Consider the following 23674-nt stretch of genomic DNA (forward strand, 5'->3'; position numbering starts at 1 on the left):
AACATGTTGACCAGAAGAGTAGAGCGCAGCTACCCACTCCTCCCTTTGTGAGCACTTTAGCTTTAACGCCACTCAACCTTTTTAATAAGGTGGTTTACTGAGTCAATAAAGTCGTATTTCAGACTAACCAACCTTTTTTACTCACTCACACACATCTACACGCACGGGCCCTCACACGCACGCACCAAACGGCAGGGAACAAAAGATCTCCGGTAAAGAGCCCCTTTATGGGTGCCCGTCGGGTATTGCACCGCCGACCCGACGAGGAGCAAACCCAGATGATGAAGCATGACACCTAGCTTGCTGGGTGTGTGAGGGTTTCAGTTCCACCCTTAAGGGACCCCCATCCCTCACATTCTATTGGTGAGAGTCTGGTTTCGGATAACCCTTCTCCCCCAGACCTTCCACTTTGTAGGAACTGCACATCTTTCTTTGTTGTCATATGCTAAGGACCACCCATCTGAAAATGGTGAAGACCAGTCAGATGGAGAAGGAGGGGAAGGGGATGACCTGGTAGATCAACCCCCTCCACTTCCTAGGGAGAAAAGGGTCCAGGTACCCTTGACTCCAAGAATCAACCTCTCAGTACATAGATCCCACACAGGTGGGTCAGGCACTACTGAGGACATTGAGGAAATCCTCAATGAGGAGGACAACCTGCTAGCCAGGCTGGCCAAAAGATTAGACCTATAGATCAGACTCCTGGCTCTAGAAAAAGAAAGAGCGGAGATGGGCCTAGGACCTGTCAATGGTGGCAGCAATTACTTAATAAGGATAAAGAGGAATCTTAAGATCCTAAATTCCCCAAAGGCATTGTCCCTGAATATGAAGAGAGTGATGATATCACAAAATGGTTCACAGCCTTTGAGAGGGCTTGTGAAGCCAGAAGAGTGAAGAAAACTCACCGGGGGGGCACTCCTTTGGGAACTGTTCTCTGGTAAGTACTGAGACAGACTTCTGACCCTTAGTGGGGCAGATGCTGGGTCTTATGACCTCCTGCAGAGAACTCTGATTGAGGGATTTGGACTCACAAATGAGGGGTATAAAATTAGATTCAGGGGGGCTCAGAAAACCCAGAGTCAGCCCTGGGTGGAATTTGTAGACTACCTAGTTAAGACACTAGATGGCTGGTTAACTGGAAGCAAAGTACAAGATTGTGATGGTCTTTGTAATTTGTTTATGACAGAACACATATTAAGTAATTGCATTGATGGAATGTTGCATCAGTATCTGGTAGACCCAGATCCAATTTCTCTCCAAGAATTGGGAAAGAAGGCGGACCATTGGGTCAAGGCAAGGGTAACTAGGACGTCCACAAGGGGTGACCAAAAGAAAGGGGTTACAAAACCTCCCCAGAGGAAAGACAGTGAGCCTCTAAAAGATAAAAGTAAGGAGTCCCAGTTAGCCCCCCAAATACCTGACCAGGATGGAGGGCCCAAAGACACCTCACAAACTAAAAATGGGTACCAAGGTAAGAATTGGGATCCCAACAGGGTATGGTGTCACAACTGCCAAAAGGCAGGACACCACACCTTTCGGTGGGTCTGGAATACATTTTAAATCTCCCTGGGGGTATTTGGATCCCATGGTTGGGGCACATCAGACATGGTCAAGAAGAGATTGGGTGTGGAAACATGTGGGCACATCCGGAAACGTTGTGTAGTGTTTCCAAGTCCATGCTCAGGGAGTTGCACTGGAGACATGCAGATAGTAGACCCCACAGGTCTGGGGGGTAAGCACCGTAACCTTGGCTTTTATGGAATGTAAGACACTTATTGTTTTGTCGAGTATTTGGATGCAATTGAGCCTCCGGCTGCCAGATCTCTTTATATTAAGTTCTGTGTTGGGATCCTAATGCTTCGATCATTTACTGTGAAATGGCAACGCCCCCATGCCAAACCGGACGCGAGCTGTCCTTTCTGCCTTGAGGTTAAGGAAACTGTACATCATTTCCTGTATTTTTGCCTGTATTATCATGGATTTTGCCGTTGTGCTGTATTCTGGGCAAGAAGGACAATAAAATTGCAACTAAGATACTATAGGCAGACACCGCTCAGCCAATTGTATATGTGGAGATATAAACAGAAAGGGGTCGACCTGTTGCTGCTTGCTTATAAGGTCCCAAAGGTGAGACCTATTGGCTAAGTGTTTAGTCATGTAACAGTTGATGTTGTTGCACCAAGGATATTGTGCTGCATAACAAAATACTTATAAAGTCTCAAAAGTGAGACCTATTGGCTATGCCAATGCTTGTTTAATATATGTTCATTCTTCTCACGTATGAGCACACAGCCCACTTTACGGACGCTGCGCTTTGTTTTGGACGCCATTTATATTACAGCTGTGTCATATTCCCCTTCTGTCACCACCTCTTTATATTTTGGGCTCCACTCGGAGCACAAACGCAGATGTGGGTTTCTCAGTACATGGTTTATTTGTAGGCACGGGGAGAGCAGAAGCCAAGACTCAAACCCGGTTCCGTAGTCCCAAAGTTGGCAGCCCTGTTTCTTACGCCACACCGTCTCAGACATGCATATTTTGGATGGCAAATATGGCATAAGAACAAATCAAACAATGGAAGCAAAATTACAAATGCTGATCATACTCCCCATTCCCAGTATGATCGGCATTTGTAATTCTGTTTCCATTATTTAATTTATCTGATTACCTATTTTTTGTAGGTACGAGGGAGACCCAACCCAGAGACTTGAATTTGGTTCCCCAGTCACGAAGTCGACAGCTCTGTATTTTACACTACACTCTCTCAGACGTATAGCAGGCACCGAACCACCACCAATATGGCTGCACCAGAATGCTGCTACACAGAAGTGACGCAAGAAAACAGAATATGAAAGCCTAGTCCGGGCAATTGGTATGCTACTGCCAGCCCATGCTCAGAAAGCAGATTTGCCTGTGGAGGGAGAAAGTGGTGCGTGCGCGGGACTGAACATGTAAGCAGCCCAGGAGAGATGAGTGCAGCCTGCTTTCAGGTGTTACTATATGTCCTTATGCTTCATGCACTTATCTACCCGATTAGTGTTGCTCTATGTACCCCATGTGCTTTTACCCGCCCGCACCCTCCTGTTGTTGCTTCTCCCACTTGGGCCCTGTGTTGCTTCTACCCTCTTCCACCCTCCCCTTGTTGCTTACATGTCCCCCCTCTACCGTGTTTCTTCAGTGTCTCCCTGCCACCTCCGATGGAGCTTGATTCACGTGACGCTTGCATCCCCGTGTTGTTTCTGCCCTAAGTTGCTTCTGCTGCCCCCGTCCTCCTGCTTTTAATAAAGCAAATAACACTTTTGCACATTTTCTTTTTGCTTACCGATTAGTAAGTAAAACGAAAAAATAGCACCTGTGTGATTTGTAGGCACGCACATGCATGACGTGCACCTACAAAATGATGCGGACAGCCCTGTCAAATGCTTTTGTTTTAAAACCTTAGCCATGCTGCACAGGATTGGGAATGTTGTACAGCATGCCCAAAAAACATTTGCAAAGCTGATCGGTCTGAAAGGCAAGACCTATAGGTTTTGGTAATGCTTGTTATATGCCATGATTTTAATGAGCTAATGATTTTATTCTTTTGAAATATGGTTACATTTGCTTTTATGGCAATAGCCAAAATAAAGTGTAATTGAATTGTATATACATTAAATATTTTACCTAAGTAGAGGTTTTGAATTTGTAACCTATCTTCGCTTTAGTACAATGTTCTATTGTCACTGGAATTTACTTTACTAGGTATTGGTAAAGCCAAGACGTCTCTGAAAGGTTTAACTATTGAGTTTTTCAGTGTTTGCATGGTACATGTGAGCGGAGTTACATTTAGGTGTCCGGGTGAGTTCTCGTGGTGGGAGGGTGTTCATAACGATTGAGAGCTATGGAGCTGAAGGCAGTGCGAGTCTGTGGCCCAGAACAGTGTTCAGATTGCATGCTCATAAAATCCTACTCATCTCTCTAGTGTGCATGTGATGGTCACATATATACTATTTGTAATTACCAATTATATATAAAAACTCATTTATATCAAACTTTAACAAGAACCCACACAGCCAATAAAGGTCTGGCTTGCTTAAGGCACGTTTGTTGTGAGATATGACGGAGTACATTGGCAGAAAACACACAAAATGCACCCAAATGCTGGTCAGGCAGCATGCTGTGTAAAACATAGGATTGTTGTTCATGTTTTTAAGCCCCCCCCCCCCCCCCCCCCCCCTTCCCATCATACTGAAAGCTTTGTGGTGGATAATAGGGGTTTTGCCTACGGACAGCTAAAAGCGGTCTGATAAGTGAGACCTAAAAAATGGGATGATGTAAACTGTAGTCAAATCTAAAATGTGTGGAGCATAAAAGAGTGACCCATTTGCTCCTCTGTGGCACTTACTCTGCAGCATCTCTGGGAGGGCAGGAGCACATCTGGCGTTATGCATGGGGAAGGTGCAGTGCACTTCAGCGTAAAAATAAATACATTGAGAGGTCCTGACCTCCCCCACTGTGGCACACCAGATTGTATGCCCCGTGGTTCTTGGTGCCACCACTCCTCTTTAGCAGCAGAACTGCAGTATTTGTTCCCCGGAGAAGTTGAACTAAGTGTTCTGAAAGTCATATGCTCCCTGGCAAGGCAGATCCAAATTATCTCAGGTTCTGTGGCAGTTAAGTGCAAACAATGAAACATGTAGGGGAACAATATAGGGGGGGGCATAGAGGGCGCCTGGAGGAAAGTAAACTCGTGAAGAGAGAGAGAAAGGGTGTGTGGAGAGCAACATTAAATGTGAAGCAGAAAAACACATGGATGGGCAAGTGAGAGAGCAACAGAGAGTAAGAGAAGCACATTAGGGAGTGTGTCAGGATGGCACCCACACTCTTGTGGAGTGCTTAAAGAAAAAGGTAGTGCCTGAAAAATAAGCAGTAGGACAAAAGTAATGCTGCAGGGTATGGACAAACAGAAGAGGAACGAAAGCCCACACAAGCTCATTAATAAAAAGCAAGCCAATGAGTGACAATGATGCCAAGTAATAAACAATGGGCAGACTAAGCTCACTATAGGCTAACATTATGTCACGCAACAGACAATGTATGCACGTCTAGTAGGTGTGACCTAAAAAATAAGCCAACAGGCCATCTCTATTTATGCAAGGGGTTCCTAACCGTTTCTATGCCTGCAACCCTAGGAAATGTTTAATTAATGTTCGCACCTCCTACAAAAGTAATATCACATTTAGAGCCGAATAGTAATTTTTTTAACATCATACAGTACTGCGGATGAATAAAAAAGCATTTTCAATCGTGTATAAAATGCAAATATAAATTGAGCAATTAGGAAGAAAAAAGTTGCACCCCAGGTTGTAAACCCCTGATCTATGCACTCAGGTTCTAAGAAGACACCCTTTGTACATTAGGGATAAGCAAATCCTACTTCAGCTCAGGAGAGAGCTGAAGTCACACCCCTTTTAAGAACACTAATTCATGAAGGAGTAACAGTCCTCTTGTGCTCCTATTGCCGCTCCTATTGTGTTGCTAGTGTCTTTGTCTTGAACTATGTACAGCGCTGTTCTCCCTTTCGGCTAGGTACACTATATAAATACCATTAACTAACTTGATTGTGTTATTTGGGGCTATCAAGCAAAGTAGGGTACAGCATGATTTTCCAGAATGCAGATCACCAACTCCCTCAGTAGTGTCGCCTTAGAAACCGAGCGCTGGATATATCATGTACTGTGTATCTTCATTGTAATCCTATTAAGTTTGTGCTCTAGTCCCCGTTTTACTAATCTAATCCCTTCGTCCTGTCCCCTCTGTAGTCGTTGTTTGAGCCTGAATTTGATCAATCGATTTCCTGCTTGTAGATTCCTCTGATCAAATCCCCTTTTATGTACATTTGTGTCCTACCTAATGTATGGGGTTCTTTTAGTGTGCTATTTCATATGTGTGAAATTACATCTAACACATGAAACAAAGCTTCAATACATAATTACTGCTTTGTTTTCAATCACAACCTCCGCCCCAAATAGGATTACGTTGGCGACAAACACCTGTCATTGTGTGAATATAAACACATTTGTAGTAGACGCAATAAAACTGGGATCTCCTAAGGTTTACAAAGACCACACACAATATTATCACCATGGGAGATCGCCTTACCCTCGATGTTGTCTTTATTGCGTATTTAGAAGAGGGTAACCAGTGCTGTCTATTGCCATGTACGAATCATGACGGCTAGACTAGCCATATCCCACAAGACTTCACCAGAGACGGGGGCACAGGGGTTTGAGGAACTGCTGTTGGAGCAGCCATTCTGAGCCTAAACCCAAGTCTGTGTGAGGAGTCCGAGAGTGCAGGCGCATTGGTTGTTACACATGATCCCCTGTGCAGACAAAATGTACCTATTAAGGATCCATACAGGTAAATTTCAAAAGCAGGAAAGAATATTAACTGGGTTTTGAAGAGGCGCTCAGCCTAATGTCTGTACCATGAAAAGCTGAAGTTGTGGGTAACGAAAATCTGTTGGCAACTAAACACACGAGAGGGACGCAGACAAGAAATTTACACATTCGTTTTTTATTACAACAGCGCTAACGAGTTTTCTCACTCTATAAAGATGGGTAATGCAGAACTTGGAACTAGGTCGAGGAAGCACTGGAGGAGATATGGATGGAGAGCTTCAGGTTCTCTTCAAAGCAGACGACAAAACTCCAGGCAGTTCAAAATAATGCTCATGGATGGTTGAGTACGAAGCAGCAAGTTGTGATCCAGGGGCCAATGGGGTACAGGGTTGGGTTGAATCACTTAGTGATGGGGATGAAGCCTGCTAAATTAGAAGAGGTTAACCAATGTCTTATAGACATTTGCCAATGCACTGTTTCGTTTGCTTTATGTGGCTGCTCGAAAACACATTTGATAACTGTGATTCAGACCAGTATGACCTGCCAGCTAGTAAGGAGCATGCTTTTCACGATCCTGGCTGATAATGTTAACTTAGGAGTTACTGAAAAAAAGTGGCACCCACCTTTCAATTGGGTGGTTTTATTTACCACGAAAGGAGGTTGCGCGGTGAAGCGCAAAATGTTTTGGTACATGCCGTTTTAAAATAAAATAAGATGAACATGAGCCGGATATAGGTGTTCGCACAAACAAGAAACCCATTAATATGATCTACCCTGCTAGCTGGGGCAAGTAAAGAAATGATTTTAAATGTAGGTTGCAGACATACTTGCAGGTGAAAGTGGTTTTCTGCGAGTGTATGTCTGTGGATGCTTGTGTGCGTGAAAGTGATGCTCAAAACGTGTGATGTCACTTCCGTTATCACCGATATTTTGTTGACTTGACGTCCATATATTTTGGGCTGTAGTCTCACACTTTTTAATCTTTGCCTATCATTCTCAGTTATTTTCCGTAACGAAAGTGTTGCAAAACTGTCAGATTGAGGTTTTCATTTATCTTATTAAAGCTAAAGCCACTGTTCGTGATCTAGCATAAGATTGTTTTGGGCTTTTTAACTAGACCTGGCGTTCGTCTTTATCATGTCGACTGGGTTAGTTTTGGATTTCAGCCCTGAGAAAACTCCAGGCCGAGAGTGGTGGTAAAACTCACCCCATGGATTGCAGTGCACAGATGATGTCCATAGCTAGATCACCCTAATTTTCTGCCATTAGCTGCCACCTGTCGTTTGCTGGTGGTAGTTAGGCATTTTATTCAGATGATGATAATGTATTAACGCGTGTCTAAAAATCAATGGGAAACACGGGTAATACAAGTTTACTGTTAGTGGGAGCTCCTGGGTAAATACCAAAGATTCCTTGCAGTTACATGTACTTGTGTGGATATACAACTTTGCCATTATGTTAAGTATTCATGTCCGCTGAGTAATAAGTTATTTGTTACCAGTGTTCAGTGTAGAGAAGGGACTATGACTCATGAGTAGCAACGCCCGCTGTGGGTCAATCGGTCTCAATATCCATCAACAACGGGGATAATAGCATACATTTCTATATATGGTTTATGCCACACCAGTATGTGCAGGTATTTAAGCCAACTGAAAGCACAATCTCACTGCACAGGTCCCGTATGAACCGCGATGAAGCAGCATGTGATCTACGTCCGGAAGATGCAGGTCTGGTATGCGAAGTGATGGGTGGTTTGCCATCACGCTGTAGTAATAAATGCAGAAATCTGCGTTTTACAGGACCATTTATTTTTACAGACATGGCATACATGATATACGTAGAGAGATTAACCATTGAGTGCTCGTTGTGGAGGCACACGTCATGGGATGATGCCCTGAGTGGGTCTTGATGTCCACATAAATGGTATATCACGCTCCGCACAACTACATGTGTGGTTTATGCCACTTGATTTTTTTCCTTCTGCAAATATTTAACCAAAACGAGCAAGCAAGGGGCCATTTGTCAGCAAAAATAAAAATTGGCTTATTAAAACATAATTGGAGCTAGTGTAATAATCACAGATTCAGACACTTATCACTTTAGGGCAAAGGTCAAATACAAGACTTCTATCGTAGCATGCGTGAGTCTTCTAGAGTGGATTATTAGTGCTACACAACATGGGCCTATGCAAGGAGAATGTGCTGAGAGTTTGCTTAACCAGGAGGGAAACAAAAACATACACCACGTCTGCAAGCATAGATGAATGGCACATAGCAGAAAATGTCAAGACAACCATTCTAAAGGAAATGACAGGTAGTGTATATCATCAGTCACACAGATTACTGCAGGGGAATGACCATACAACTTACTGTGGGGTTTCACACTGGCCGGTGTGGCCACCAGCTAAGAAACCCAAGTGTGGGGGTCCTATCCTGCATATAAAAATAAATAAAAAAGCAATAGGCCCCTCTCAGAATCGGGTGCACGTTATGATTTTAAAAGTATAAATCATACCTTAATACGGAGTTTAAGGTAACCTTTCGGCTGTAAAATACTGTTTTTTGCAACCTATTGTGACATTTTGCAAATGACAGAGCCTTTCAAATATGTATTATTTAATATAAATATTACAGAACGGAGGGTTATCAATCCATTAGTGTACATAATGCCGATTTATTAATATTCAAATGTCAGAAAATGAACGTGTATTCAAGTAATCACCGAGAAGAATAACTAGACAACAAAGCTCACAACCTAATGCTGACTTACAGTATATAGGTATACACTGCCTAGCACAATGCGTTTTATGCCAGACAAGCACGCGATTTATAAAATGCAGAACAGCAGTCACAGCAGCACTTTTTCATTCAAATGAAATTTATTTGTGAGAATAGAAAAACTAGTTTCGTTTTAAAGCAAACTGCCACAAATGTAAAAATGAACTAATATCAGTACTGCTCACTGGACAGTCCCCTTCCCCTGGTCACCTTAACTGCAGCAGGAAGGGTCCTGGTTTTAGAGCCACGGTACACATTAGAACCATCGAGCAATTGTCTCTCAATTCTTTAGAAATAAAAACCCATCACAAAAATCTTCAAAATACTGCTTCGCACTGTTCTGCAGGGAGTACACTGTGCAGTCCGTATCAGGTCGTGTGCCTATGATGGTAATCTCCCAAGCTTCGTATCATTTAGTTTACTCTGATGGAATTCTGAATTTTTGAGGCGTTGTTTTATCCTAGGATCTCTCTCGCCTAGAAATCCATACAGAATTTTGTTAACGATGGCAAAGCCATCCACATTACCATATAAACCACGCACTGCGTATCCAGATGCACCCATCGTATGATATTTGCCAGATCGCCCAACTTCGTAGTATGAGAAGACATTGCGCCACATCCCTCAGGCCGCCCTCTTCAGTCACCATCTCTGGCAGCGTGAGATGGTGGGAGAGGGAGATCGCAGGCTCTACTACCACCGAGGCCGGGAGGAAACGGGAGGCCCTCTGCGGGGACTCATGTCATAATAATCATCGTAGTCGTCGTAATCTCTTCTTGATGTATACATGGGGCGCCCACTTCGGCTTGGTGGCATGCGATCATATTCGCCCCTTCGTTGCACTGGGTAGCTCATTGGGCGTTCTTCATAATCGTCGTACATCATTGCGAACCCCCCATAATCGTAAGAGTCGTCGTAGTAGTCTGGCTCGTACGGCTGCGAATGACCTTTGATTGGGGTCTCAGATATGAGGTCAAGGATGACTTTGACCCCCTCAATGACTCGCTCGCGTTTTCCACCAATTAAAACAACTCGATCGGTTGAGTGAGGGCAGCACTCTCGGAAAACCGTGAGGGTTGTCTGAGTGCTTTCTCTGAGCTCCTTTATTTTTGCCCCCTTAACTCCAATAATGCCGCCCACCAAGCTCTGGTGGATCAACAGTCTCAGTTCACAGTCGAGGTCGCTTCCTTTGTAGCCCTGGGGCTGTGTATTGAAGGTAAACGTGGGGATGATTTTCTTTAAAATGTCTCCAATGGCGTCTTTGTCGGCATTGATGCTCAGTATGCGGTCGGGCCCCTGGTACCCGGCCACGGAAATGTTGGCCTTGAAATCTGACCGCAGCGCCGTGATATTCTTGCCGCCTTTTCCAATCACGGCCCCGGCATTCTTGCTCTGGAGGAGGATGCGCACCTCTATTTTTTCACCCGTGCCGCGGGCTCTCTTTGGCGCCTGTTCTTCATTCTTTTCGGCCGCTGGGCGCTTGCCGTTGGTCTCAGCGCTGTTGAATTCAACCTCGTGCTCGGTCTCACTCTCCATTTTGAACACAAGCTGTTTTTCGGCAAACGCGGCCTTCTGCAAAGCACACAAACCAGCGCGGGATCGTGCGCTCTCGTCGAGGAACGAAGCAGGAACAGGAAGCCGCTCACGGAAAGTCAGACAAAGACCCAGGCCGGAGCGTTAGAATAGAAGAGAGACGACAACGCTAAGGATCATGGGAATTTGACCCGTTGCATACGCTATATTGGGAGCCATTTTAGAAAAACAAGTCTGTTTCATTCATTCTGCGAAAGCAATAATACCCACCATGAAGCTTTGAATGGAAAGATTGCCTAACCCAAACGTAGATTGCGTGGATATATAATATATGAATAAGTACCGTTCCACTTGAAGTTAAAGTTAAAGCAAATGTCCCCCCTGTAGAACTATATGTATTATTAAACAGTCATAATGTTTGTTTCATTTCTTTATTATCGATACTGTTGTTTAAGTGTACTTACATAGCGTCTGCAAATCAATTGTATCCTTGCATAGTTTCAAGATGGCTGCCGTTTGTATTGTCGTTTTGTGCCTAGTGCTCACTATGCCTTCTGGAGTGTCTTCTGAATCGATCAAATGGCGTCACATTTCGGTCCTCATAGTTGTGTTCGCTGCACGGAAGGACAATAAAGTTTGTTGATGAAGGGTGCGCGGGGCATGGTGGGATGGCTGCGCGCAGTGTCTCAGGCCCTGGCCGGCCATAGGGAAAGCTAATAGTAAGCTTGACCCGGTAGTCAAGTCGTTATTAGGGGCTGAAGAGAATAGGAGAAGCGAGCGCCCAGGGCAAAGTCGGGCGCCGGAAAGCAACAGCGGGCGGCTGCAGGTTTTGAAGCATGCGCTGCTAGGTATGAGGAGAATCTTGTGTGGATTAGTTGCAGGAGCAGCTTCAGTATACCTGTCGTAAAGGCGAGGGCTCCGGTGATGGCCGTATAAATTGGGGCCACGTTGGCTTGCTGGTCTTGCCACTTACAGGGCAGTGGAGTCTTAATTGACGAATAAGCTGAAAAGAAATGAAGGAGTTTCGGACTTTAGCCATATGCACACCTGTCAACCTGTTGGCGCGTAAATACGAGTGAAGTCCGAAGCCGAGGAGAGCGACTCGAATATTGTGAACTAAGGACAACCATTTTTGGGAGGCTGATGTTGATTTGCAAAAGAGGGCGACTCTTTTAAAGTCTACTGAGGCACGTTGCTTTTAGATGAATGATTGCCATTGAAAAGAGGGCGAGCCCCTCCAAATAAGGGTGAGTTGATCGGTGTGTATAGCGGGAGGAGGGTAAGATAATCTTACATATGTAGGTGTAGGCAGCGCGTACTTGGTCCCTTACGAAGTGGCGGTACTCGGTACTGTACAACCAGTGTGACCCGTGAGAAGGCAAGCGCACTACCCTGCTTGATGTACCTGTAGGGGACTATACCTACGTTGACGAGGGGATTAGCATTGTAAACCAGCAGCATGACTTGCTGGGGCTCGGTGACTGAATTACACCTGCTGAATGGTGAGATGGTCTTACGTTTATTTGTAGAAATTTCAAGCTTCATTCTGCACTTGCAAAATTGGCAGTTGGGCTGGCCACACTCTCTAATACTCTCCTGCCACAAAGAGAGGACGCCCTCCGCAACCTCTAAATAAGTTAGAAATAGCAGTTGGGAATGTGTTAACCTTCTGTTCCTACCTGTGGGTGATATATTTTCCATATTTAACATGCACGTCTGCCTAAATTACCAGATCAGTTCGTTTGTACTCCATGTGCACCTTTACGTGAGGTTTGTATTTCTTTTAAACTCGTTTTGCCATTTTCCCTGCTTAGTTTGATTGTGCAGAGCAGTACCTTTATTGATTTTGCATCATCTGGGGAAACAGAGTTGGGGTCTATTTGACCTAGGAGGGATTGACAAACTTCTGTCAAGAATAATATATGGGAATTTAAGAGTGTGAACAACACATAAATCACATTGTAAGGGCAGATAATCAATATCCTCTTGTTGCCTTAGTAGAGAGCGTACAACCAGTGTGTACCTTGCACTGAGCAAAACAGTCTAGCTGTGTGACACGGCTGGTGCCATGTGCTGTACATCTGCTATATGAACCAGGTGAGGGAACTGAACATCTGCACAGTGACCAAAGAGGACTTACCCACTATGTGTATGCTCTGTTGTCTAGGAAGCCGCTTGCATTTTACACTGTGCTTGATGAGTTGGTTTCAATTGGATAGTAACACAAGTATGCCCCTGTTGGAAGAAATGAGAATATCTGTACAGACTTACAGGTGCCACCACTGTACACTATCTGGATAACCTAAGAATGGACATTGCACACTGCGTCTCCTACATAACCCATAAAGCCACAGTATTGATGCTGTATTACCATAGATGGCAAAGATATTGCCCAGCCACTGTTTGTTCTTGGAGGATGCTTTATAGAATAGACAGATGTATCCTTCTGCTCGTCTTGTATTGTGCACTATAGCCTGGGCATGTCTTTACTTCCACGTTTTTTGTGTATTTTGTTAAATTACCATTGAGAGAGATAGTGCTGTGGCAACAAATAACAGACTGACTGCTGAAAGAATCAAACATTCACCCCCAGTCAAGAGAGCTGGGTTAAATCCATCATTCTTTTGTTCACTACGCCACCTCTGTTTAGACCCAGCCATAAGCAAATCAGTCTTGACCCTCCTCCTCATGGTAACAGTCCAGTCTGGACTGCCAAGCCGGGTCCTCTATGGACCGGAAACAAACATCATGGGACTGGTTTCAGGGTAACACTCCTCACCAACCAGGCTAGCTTAAATTTTGTGGCACAGCGAGCAAGGGACCCACGCCTGGGCATACACATTGCACTTGTTGCGAAAAGTGCTGCAGCAACAAATGGTGGATGGAATACTGAAAGAAACAAACATTCACCCCCAGTCAAGAGATCTGGGTTAAATCCATCGTTCTTTTGCTCACTACGCCAACCCAGTTTGGAGTAAGCAATATGCAAACCAGTCTTGGCCCTGCTCCTCATGGGAACAGTCCAGCCCGAACTGCCAAGCCAGTTCCTCTCTAGGGTGGTGTAGCGAGCAAAAGAACAATGGATTTTACCCCACATTTCTTGACTGTTGATGAATGTTTGATTCATTCAGTATTCCGTCCGTCACTTTCTGCCACAGCACTTATTGGCATAAATGGGACGGGTATGTCTAGACGTGGGCCCCTTGCTCGCTGTGCCACTGGATTAAATTTAGCCAGGCTGATGAGGAGTGTTACCCGAAACATGTCCCAGGATGCTCGTTTCCGGTCCTGGGAGGACATGGCTTGGCAGTTTGGTCTAGACTGTTCACACGAAGAACAGGGTCAAGCCTGATTTACATATGGCTGGGTCCAAACTGGGGTGGCGTAGTGACCAAAAAATGGATTTTACCCCAGATCTGTTGACTGGGGGTGAATGTTTGAGTCATTCAGCATTCCGTCCATCATTTATTGCTGCAACACTGAGAGATTTAGGGCATATCTTTGTCACTTATAGCATTAATGCCTTTTTGGTATTGAAGATTTTACGTAGCAGGGTGTGATGTGTGACGAACAAAACTTTTTAGGTTTCGCCTAGGCAGCGCTTGCGCTGTCTCCGTGAGACCTGCTGTATTCAGGATATGGGCTTTCAAAGCTCCGCCCATTTTCAAGGATTGCCCCAGTTACTTGTGTTGTTACTCAGTTTGTGGCACTATTTATTTCTTTAAGGTGCAACACTGGAGACCAGTGCTTGTGGTTTATAGAGCTCTGTTGTAAAAAGGGCTATATATCTTGCTTTTATCTTGCCACCTTTCCTGTGCTCTTAAAGACTGAGATCTGTTTTGGCTGCAGCTGCCTCCCCCTCCCTCCTGCTTTTGAAACGCACGCCTGACACGTCCCTGCCTTCCTATGGCTGCTGCCACCCCGTCTTTTTTTCCCTCCTAATTATTTCTTGCTTTCTTTGGCGCTTGTTTAAATTTCTTTGTATGATCCACCTATCTGCCGTTTCTCCTATCCTTCGTTCTGGTGTTACTCTTTCCCTTTGGTTGCTTTCTTTCTTGTTTAGTTAATGTTGCGCTTTTGGAATGTTTTCGTGTTCGCTACATTGATATTAATGTTGCGCTCTTGTGTCGGCTACATTATAAAAAAAAAATATGGTTTATGTTGCACTTGTGCTGTCCACTACATGGGAAGTGCCCGGACACATCCTGTGAGGCAGATGAGCTCTTTAAGTGTCTGACTGGCACGCTGCTGAGGCTCCCTACCTCGTCGTAAGCCGGTCAGGGCGTTCTAGGGCTTGTATTTTTGGCCTCCCTCCTAAAGTGCGTCCTGCGCAGCGGGGTGGGTGAGGTCCTTGAGAAGCGTTCAACTACAATTGCTTAATCAATAGATATCGTGGGAAGTGCCCCTCAGACCCTCAACACTCTAGTAGTGTTGGGGGAATACATGCCAGTTTCAAAGACATACAGCAGTCCCTTGATCAGATGGGGTCGCTCGAGCGAACCAGGGGGCAGCATCTGACTCACCTCTTTGTCTTCCACGTTTTGTTCTTTCCGTTTTAGCCTCTCGGTTGTTTCAGTGCTACTGGGACATCAAAAACCGGTTAAGGCACCGGGGGCCGCTCCAGCGCCGAAGCCCCATAGCTGTTTTCAACATTATATGATCCAATCCTTTGTCTGACATCTCATAAGCAAACAGTCAAATTGTCAATTTTTTTGCCCATAATTTGCAAAGAATGGCAGAAAAGGGGCCTCTCCTTTACAATTCTCCAAGCAGAGCTTTGCTGTGGGTTGTTGAACAGGTTCCCAGAGCTCCCGTTTTTAGACCTGGGGAGAAGGGGTGGCTCTTACAAGAGAACGCGTTTTAAGGGCACCAAGGTAGTAACATGAGTCACGCACACATTTTAGAAATGCAAACATACTTATTCCCATGAAGAAGTCAGTAAAAGAAATGCTTTTTGTTTTGGTCGAATGAAAATAGAAATGTTTGACTGTGTGACCTTTCTAGGATGATTAGGTGTTCCTTGCAAGCTGTCCCGGTAACATATCTTGGGAAGCATTTGCAATGCAATAGGTCTCGCATTTCCGAGTTTGAGCTATTGGCATTGTAAATGACTGCCTTTATTTATCTTTTGAAAACCCGCAACACATAAATAAAAAGCGTTGTCATTTACAGTGCCAATAGCTCAAACTCTCACAAATGCGAGACCTTTTGCATTGCAAATGCTTGTTTCATGATCTCGCTGGCCCAACTTCTTCCAAATTGCCCCAGATTCGGATGTAAAGAGGGCTAGGTTCCTAGACCAGTCATGAAGGACGCAAACATGGCACCTTCTATTAGTAATGCATCACATACTAGCTCGTGTGGTTCATGGTCTTCTAATTTGACAGCAAATTTGGCAATATCCTGGTAGACTGATGTTCAATTTGACAGGCTAGGAATAAAACATTTCAGGGTGTATTTGTTTCAGGATTTAAGTAATTCATTAATTTACTAATTATTTCAAATGTATTTACTTTACATTATATTCATGTTATTTATTGAAATATTCAAGATTTGCCATTTTTAACTGTGTGTGTGTGTATATGTGCATATTTTTGTGTATACAGAGAGATATTACAAAAAATGAATTTTTTGTACTTTTGATATTTTTGTAAATATAGAGGCACAATATTTTTGTAACAATATTGTTGTTTTCGAATTTCTATCAGTGATCCGTTAAAAGTGCTTGGAGCAGGCCCAATCAGAGACTACTGACTTGTTGCTGCATATCAATATTCCTCAATGAAAGGAGCGTCGTGTTCAATAATAAGTATCTTCAATTGAATGTTAAATAATTCGATCGTGTTTTGAAATTTTGTTGATTAACTTTGATTAACTTTTGAAATCACTAACTTGATATAACGTATAATAAAATACGGATTTGAACAAAGGAAGTCTGTGGGTTGGATTAATTAACATTCAATTGAAGATACTTATTATTGAACACAACGCTCCTTTCATTGAGGAATATTTATATGTAGGATGGTTCTGCAGCGGTGAGCCACAGAAGGTTGAGCGTGATTAATTGATCGAATTACATTGAACTAATCTGGAGATAATACTGCCCAGTGCACACCAGTTGGAAGCCCTCACCGCTAGTCATTATTTTGCTGCATATCAAACAGGATTAGTAGTGAAATGTTTGTAATGCATAGGAGAGTTTTTTTGGCTCTAAGGTTCTCGTTGATCGAGTTGTATTAAGATATGTAGTTTGTACTAGCTATAGTCATCCTGTTAGTGGGCATCTCACTTGGTTGCTCAGGGCTTGATTAATGATTCAAATAACTTGATGAATATTTATCGGGATGGTGTTTTGAGCCTGACTGATCATGTAAATTGCTATGTATCCCCTACGGAACTAGTGTAGTATCATTTTACATATTTATAGGTATATGATTTTAGCGTCCTTCAATATTTTGCTAGCAATCATTTTTCCTAATTGAATTTAGTATAATGTTCCAGAATGATGGCTTGGAACTATGCAAGTACCTACTTTTAATAAAGATGGAAGGACTTGCGCATGGAATTATCAGCTTATAGCTTTTAGATTCTGCAGATGAATTCATGGCGAAATAGCTTTCAGTTCAATCTGCAAGCTTATTAACTAGACACAGAGTTCAGAATGGGACACTAAGGATAATGGGATCCAAGGTTAGTTTGAAGAAAGATACAATACTTTATTGTTGCTTTATTGACTACAGCACTGTAATTACCAGATTATTGTTTTTTTTCTCAAGATGACAAATATAAGAGGAAAAAAACTGTTTATGTAGCCTTCAGGAAAAAGAAAGGCTTGAGGTTAGACCCCAAACTTCCATACATTTACATCCCTAGAAGGCAGAAGGTTACATATGCCTTCCAGTTGATAATTGACATCTAAAATTACAGCCACTTGTTCTCAGTTTGTATAATATATTGCATGACCAACTAGTTCCTTTCCACTCTCATGCTCAAGATAAATCTCTGTTTTTTCCATGGGCCCCAGGTTTTCTTATACTTTTCTACTGATATATGTAAGTTCATCACTGAATACCAGTTTTATAATTAAGGCATCGCAAGGCATTGCCTTGTTTTCTCCATTTCTCTACGAGTAATCATGAGCATATGATCATAAAGTGTCATACCAGCTCTGGGCAGCGCCCCCTCCCCCCCAATAAACCATATTCCCAGTACCATCAATTTGACACTCTTTAGTACCCAGTTTGTAAATCGGCTAGTGTTCAGGTGACCATGCACCCTATTTCAGAATTTCTCCGACATGTGGTATTTCCCAATATTCCATCCGTCCACAACCTCTCAGACACTGATCTGTGTTAACCCTTCCCATTTTTAGGTCTCGCCTAGCTATTGCGTTCACGCAATCGCTATGCGAGACTCTAGTAAAGGGGCATTTCAAAGTGCTCCCAAAAGTGGATTGCATGGCGAGCACACGCACAATCGCGTGCATCGTGCCGCCATGCAATCCGTTTGGGGAAGCGCTTCAGCCCACTGGCGCCCTCAGCATCATACTTCAAAGGGTCCGCTCCCCCGCCTGGAATGCGCTCCCCCGCCAAGCGGGAATCGGGAAACGGAAAGAGAAAGAACTCTATCCAAAATCACACGTTTTCAGTCCAGTCAGAAAGTATGACTTGGCCCCACTAAGTCCTTGTTTTGTAGCTAAGCAGATACAGTCAATTATTTCAGTAAGCCTGACGCGATATTAGAAAAGGAGAAGTATAGTGCAATTATTAGGCACGCATTGTTTACCTTGTAACCGCGTTAATATTTGCAGCGCATTTTTCATTTTTTTTTTACCTTGTAACCGCCTTCATTTATTTTACCTTGTAACAAAGTAAATATTTGCCGCGCATTTTCATTTACTTTGCCTAGTAAATGCCTTCATTTATTTTACCTTGTAACCGCGTAAAGATTGCCACGCATTCCTCCCAATTAAGCAACAAACTGTATTGCAGCCGCAAAGCCACAAGTAAAGTGATCGCAAAACTGAAAGCAAAGCCACAAGTAAAGCGATCGCGAAACCGAAAACAATCGCTTTTGGAAGCAGAGACAGCCGCCAATGGTGTGCCATGTGCTTTCAATTATTGCGCCTGTGTCTGGGCACGATAATTGAAACATATAGGCTTTAGGCCGTGGGCGGAGCGATGTGCCCGCCTTTGGCCTATTGCTTGCTCTGTCTAAAAAATACAGCCACTAAAAGCCCAATAATAGAAGACAAAACAAAAATCACACGCACGAGCGTGTATGATTCCAGGGTCCATTTCTGAACCCCGAACAAAAGGACTGTCGCTGCGCGAGCACTGCTGCGCAGTGCTACGCTAGACGCGAGACCTAAAAACGACGTTGAAAACGACTGAGGAGGGATCTAACTAATGAAATACGAGAGGAAGTAACCTTCAAAGGGAGTGAGGGGCTAGAGAATGGTTGGATTACAAAACATGATGCCGATTTCCTTATTCAAAAAGAGCCACAAACTTCCTACTTCAAAATCTTACCCAAGGTGCATAAACACAAATTTCCACCGCCAGGCAGGCCTATAGTTTCAGGAATTGGCTTCCTCCTTGAACCCCTCTCACAAATGTGACTTTTTTTCTGAGACCCTTGTGAAAAACATACCAATGTACATGCAGGACACTAAGGATGGTCTCAATCTGATAAAAGACTGTCCATTTGACACTTCTAAAGAACTACTCCTTAGCTAAGGTGTTGAATCGATCTACACAAATATCCCTCAAGAAGCAACACTAGAGTTGGTTGAAAATCCTGAGTACCATTGAATGGAACTCTATCACCCCTCAGGATTTTGTGTTGGATCTGTTACACTTAGCACTCACATGAAACTTTTTCAAATTTGAGGGACAACACTACCTACAGGTACATGGCACTTCTATGGGGAGCCTTTTTGCTCCCAGCCTTGCCTGCATGTTCATGCTTTTGAAGCAGAATACATCCAAAGCGATCTTTATCCTTTTAACAGCAATATACGTCTATGGAGACGTTATATTGATTTTGTGTTGGTGATATGAAAGGGCACAACAGCTGAAGCTTTAACCTTTGCCAACTGGTTGAATGCCATTGATCCACACTTACGATTTACCATGTCCGTAGGAGGCAACAAACCTCCTTTGTAGGTCTCGCCTGACCCAGCGCATGCGCTGGTCTGGCGCGACATTTTGTGAGGGCTCCAAAAAGTGCTACCAGGCCAGCCTAGAGCTAAAGTGCGCGCGCGCCGCGCTTTACCGCGATCGCTGCACGGCCGCTTTGATGTTCTCCGTGAGGCTTCAATAGATTGCAGCAGTTAAAACCAGCATTGGCATAGCCAATAGGTCTCGCTTTTGGGAACACTTATAAGGTCCCAAAGGCGAGACCTATTGGCTATGACAATGCTTGTTTGGACCTGCTGATAAAAGCAGACAATGGATAACTTACGACTGAAGTATATTCTAAACCTACGGACCGTAACAACCTATTACGCTTTGAGAGTTTCCACCCCACAGCTTGCGAGGAAACCTACCTTTGGGCCAATTTCTCCGATTACGACGCAACTGCACGGAGAAAGAAGAGTATAGAACACACGCAAACAAATTGTGTAAAATAACTCATTTAAAAAAAACTATCCAAAAAGATTAGTGAAAGCGGCTGACAAAAGAGTTCTCAATAACAAAGACGAACTCCCGGAGTCATGTAAAAGAGAAGACCAAGACCAGCTAATATGTGTCTCAACCTATAACACACTATCAAACACCTTCCAGATAATAATCAACTGGAAAATACTACTGACAAGGGGTCTTAAGATTCAGAAGCCCATGTTCTCGTTTTGGAAAGGAACGAGTATAAAAGACCTACTGGTACATACAGTCCCCAGAAGAATTGCTGCAACTAATACACAGTCTACCCTTTGGAACCTCCAGCCACAGTCTGGCAAGTGTAGCATATGTCCCCTAATCAAGAGAGTAAAAGAGGTAAACATAAGCCTTAAGACACCTTGGAAATTAAAGACCCTTACGAACTGCAACTTGAACAATGTTGATTACCTAATCAAATGACCACGTAACCTCTTTTATGTGGGAATGACAACAAGACAAGTCCGTACAAGAATAACAGAACACCGAGGTACTATCCAGTGTAAGAAAGAGATTAACACAGAAACTAGATTAACACAACACTACAATGAGTAGGGCCACAGTGACAGTGAGCTAGGATGAGTTGTGCTTGAAAAACTTACACAAACACGCCCAAACATGAGCTGACCTTTCCTTCGATTTGTACAAAGATGGGTTTACAGCTTACATAAAGACTTGTATGGTCTGAACAATGAAAATAGAAGGGGCAGCTTGAATACATGAGATTTAACTAGAAAGGTGATAACCTGCAAGACTACCCACCTGTGACACTCTGACTAAAAAAGGAAAAGTGACAGTCTAGATAAACACCTAGTTGGGGTTTGCGGTGAACAATTTATCTTTTGCATTAAAAAATCAGGGTGGGTTCCTTTGACGTAACCAGAATATAAGGAGCAAATATCACCCTATTCTTAGGTCTGTTAAGACACTTCTTCTGAACATACATACCCTGAGTGTCTTAAAACAAGCTGATTATGGGAAGGGTAGTTCTAATAATAGGATCTTTTGTGACCATTTGTTTTCCTAAATTAACGAGGATGATACGGAAAGATGTCCTACAGTAGTGACTCTTAGTCACTGAAGATAGGGCACCAAATACTAAACCGTTGTCAGTTGTACAGACGTCATGAACAGTGTAATATTTACAGTTCTTTAAAAATGTCTAAAAGTAAATGTTTTTTTCTACATTTATATTTTAACAACTAAAACCTCCTCCATTGTCATTACCCTTTCCCAGGTAGTGTGTAGCTACTAAGGACCCCACCCCATTCTGTGAACATGACATTGGGATCCCCTAAAATCTAGGGTAAGGAATATTTTAAAATAAACAGTATGGAAATTCCACTATGTTACAGACTAAGAATACAGTCCTGAGCAGGCCACTGGCAACTGCACTATAAGTTCACATAGAATTCTCCATATTTTGGAGATCGCTGTTCTTGAGCACTTCTAAGAGCACAACCTTGTATTTCTATCCTAGATATTATTATTCAGTCTGGTTTTAACCCCAGATTTCATGAGTAATCCTTTCTCCCTATTTTGTTTCTGTTTCTCTCCTATATCTTTTCTTATATATGTTTTGTAGCTCTACTCAGAAAACCGGTGGAACAGATAGTAAGGGGCTAATTACGCATCTTACATGGTAGATTGAACCAGTCTAAAAGTAGGATTTGTAAATGCATGTACCGTCAGTAGGGATCCACATGCCCTGACGGATGCCCCAGACCGTTTAGGCTAATTACCAATGGGCAGCAACATGTTGGCAAGTGAGGGATGGGCTTGAGCCATCACACTCCTAGAAACCCATCCAATTCATTGTTTTAATCTTAGCTAGTGTCCCAGTTAATAAAGGTAATCCCCAGGGTACACTAAGGTATTTTTAAAGTATTCATCGGCATCCCCATCCCTGTGGTGTTGTCCAGTAAGATTTATGCAAGAACTCTTACTAGTCAGTCTTCGAGGAGGTTGAGTCCGCCCTGGTGGCACTGTCCTACCTGGGTGGGGAGGGGATTCCTATGATGAAGCATGACACCAAAGGTGTGTGAGGTTTCCTTTTTCACTAAGGAGGACTTTCCATAATTAGAATCTACGTTTTTGTGCAGTCGGTATATATGAGTAATAGCCAATAATCTTGGATGATCCACTTACACAGCTTAGAATTCTCTGATAAGTGTCACAGTACTATTGTGTTTTGCCAGAACTTATGTCTCCTTGTCTATCATTTTTTTACTAATGACCGGTTAGAATCCATTCCATAGTTGCTTGATTTTGTTTCACAGATGAGGTCTACCAACACGAGCTAAAGCACTCTAGTATTGTATTGTCAGTTTTGTGAAGGGACGTGCTGTGCCATATCCTTGTCCCCTCACCTTTTGTGCTTTCATAGGCATAAGTTCTGGTACAGCTACATAATGTTAGCATTTTGTTATGACTATCTTGTGAATAGCTTAGGGTGGAGTTTGGTGCTGGCATGTTGTGGGTCCGTACGATAGTAAAATTGAAATGCACCGCACTACTGGTGGCATAAGGAAGTTATACACATCTTATAAGACTAAAATGGATTTTAATCAGCGGTATAGTGAAAGAAAAGTATTCGTCAATGAACTAGTCTGTGATGAAGTATTAGAAACTAAAAGCTATTTTTAATGTTCATTTACTATTGGAGAAAATACTAAAATGAGCTATAGACATTGGGGTCATTGTCATTTTGAAAAGCTTTGAGTGTGCATGAGTGTGACTTATTGTATATATTTTTTTCTGCTGTGCAAGGTATAAATGGTGGAAAAAGTTAGCAAGGCATGATGGTATGTTACTTATGACTTTACATTTCCAATGGTAAAAGAATCAAATTTGAGATTCAGATGCCATTCAGTTAAGTTTAACACATGCGCTTAGTATGGCGGACTGAGGCAAGTAGAGCAGGCAATAGTAGACTGCAACCTAGTGACTTGACTTGAAAAATATGAAATACATATGTTCAACACCCGTGTAAAATGTATTTTAAAATAAAAAGTGAGAGCAATTCGGGAGAAAATAGAAACCTGTTTACTAGATGAAACTTGCTTCATTTGTATTAAAAGGTTGAAACATTTGAATGACATCGAAGAATGCTAGTCATAACTACTTTATATCAAAACATTTGAATACGGTAATCCTTTTTAGGTCTCGCCTGAGACAGCGCTTTAGCGCTGCTCTGGCGAGACTTATAGTAAGCACTTTTGGAAGTGCAAACGAGTGCTTTCAGGCCGCCAACTACTGTGCATGTGTGCCGGGCGCGCGCACCATTTGGCAGCCTGAAAGCACTCGTCTTTCACTTTCGCGG

At 43.1% G+C, this 23674-nt stretch overlaps 1 protein-coding gene and 1 pseudogene across 7 annotated transcripts in view; one reads left to right on the top strand and one right to left on the bottom strand.

Moving 5' to 3' along the window:
- Window positions 1-9036: 9036 nt before the first annotated feature.
- On the bottom strand, window positions 9037-10847 carry LOC146776330 (heterogeneous nuclear ribonucleoprotein K pseudogene; annotated as a pseudogene).
- A 400-nt stretch (window positions 10848-11247) lies between these two features.
- Window positions 11248-23674, top strand: part of DHX38 (DEAH-box helicase 38) — a 1013803-nt gene continuing 1001376 nt past the window's right edge. For 3 of the 7 annotated variants that reach the window (XR_014972206.1, XM_085638518.1, XM_085638522.1), the window contains exon 1: window positions 11248-11940. The gene's annotated coding sequence lies outside the window, so the exon portion shown is untranslated. Of the gene's footprint in view, window positions 12464-23674 lie in introns of all 7 variants that reach the window. The other 4 variants (XM_085638519.1, XM_085638523.1, XM_085638520.1 and 1 more) reach the window with 4 other exon arrangements.

This window comes from Triturus cristatus, chromosome 12 (genome assembly GCF_964204655.1).
Source record: "Triturus cristatus chromosome 12, aTriCri1.1, whole genome shotgun sequence".
In the NCBI taxonomy this organism is placed as follows: Eukaryota; Metazoa; Chordata; class Amphibia; order Caudata; family Salamandridae; genus Triturus; species Triturus cristatus.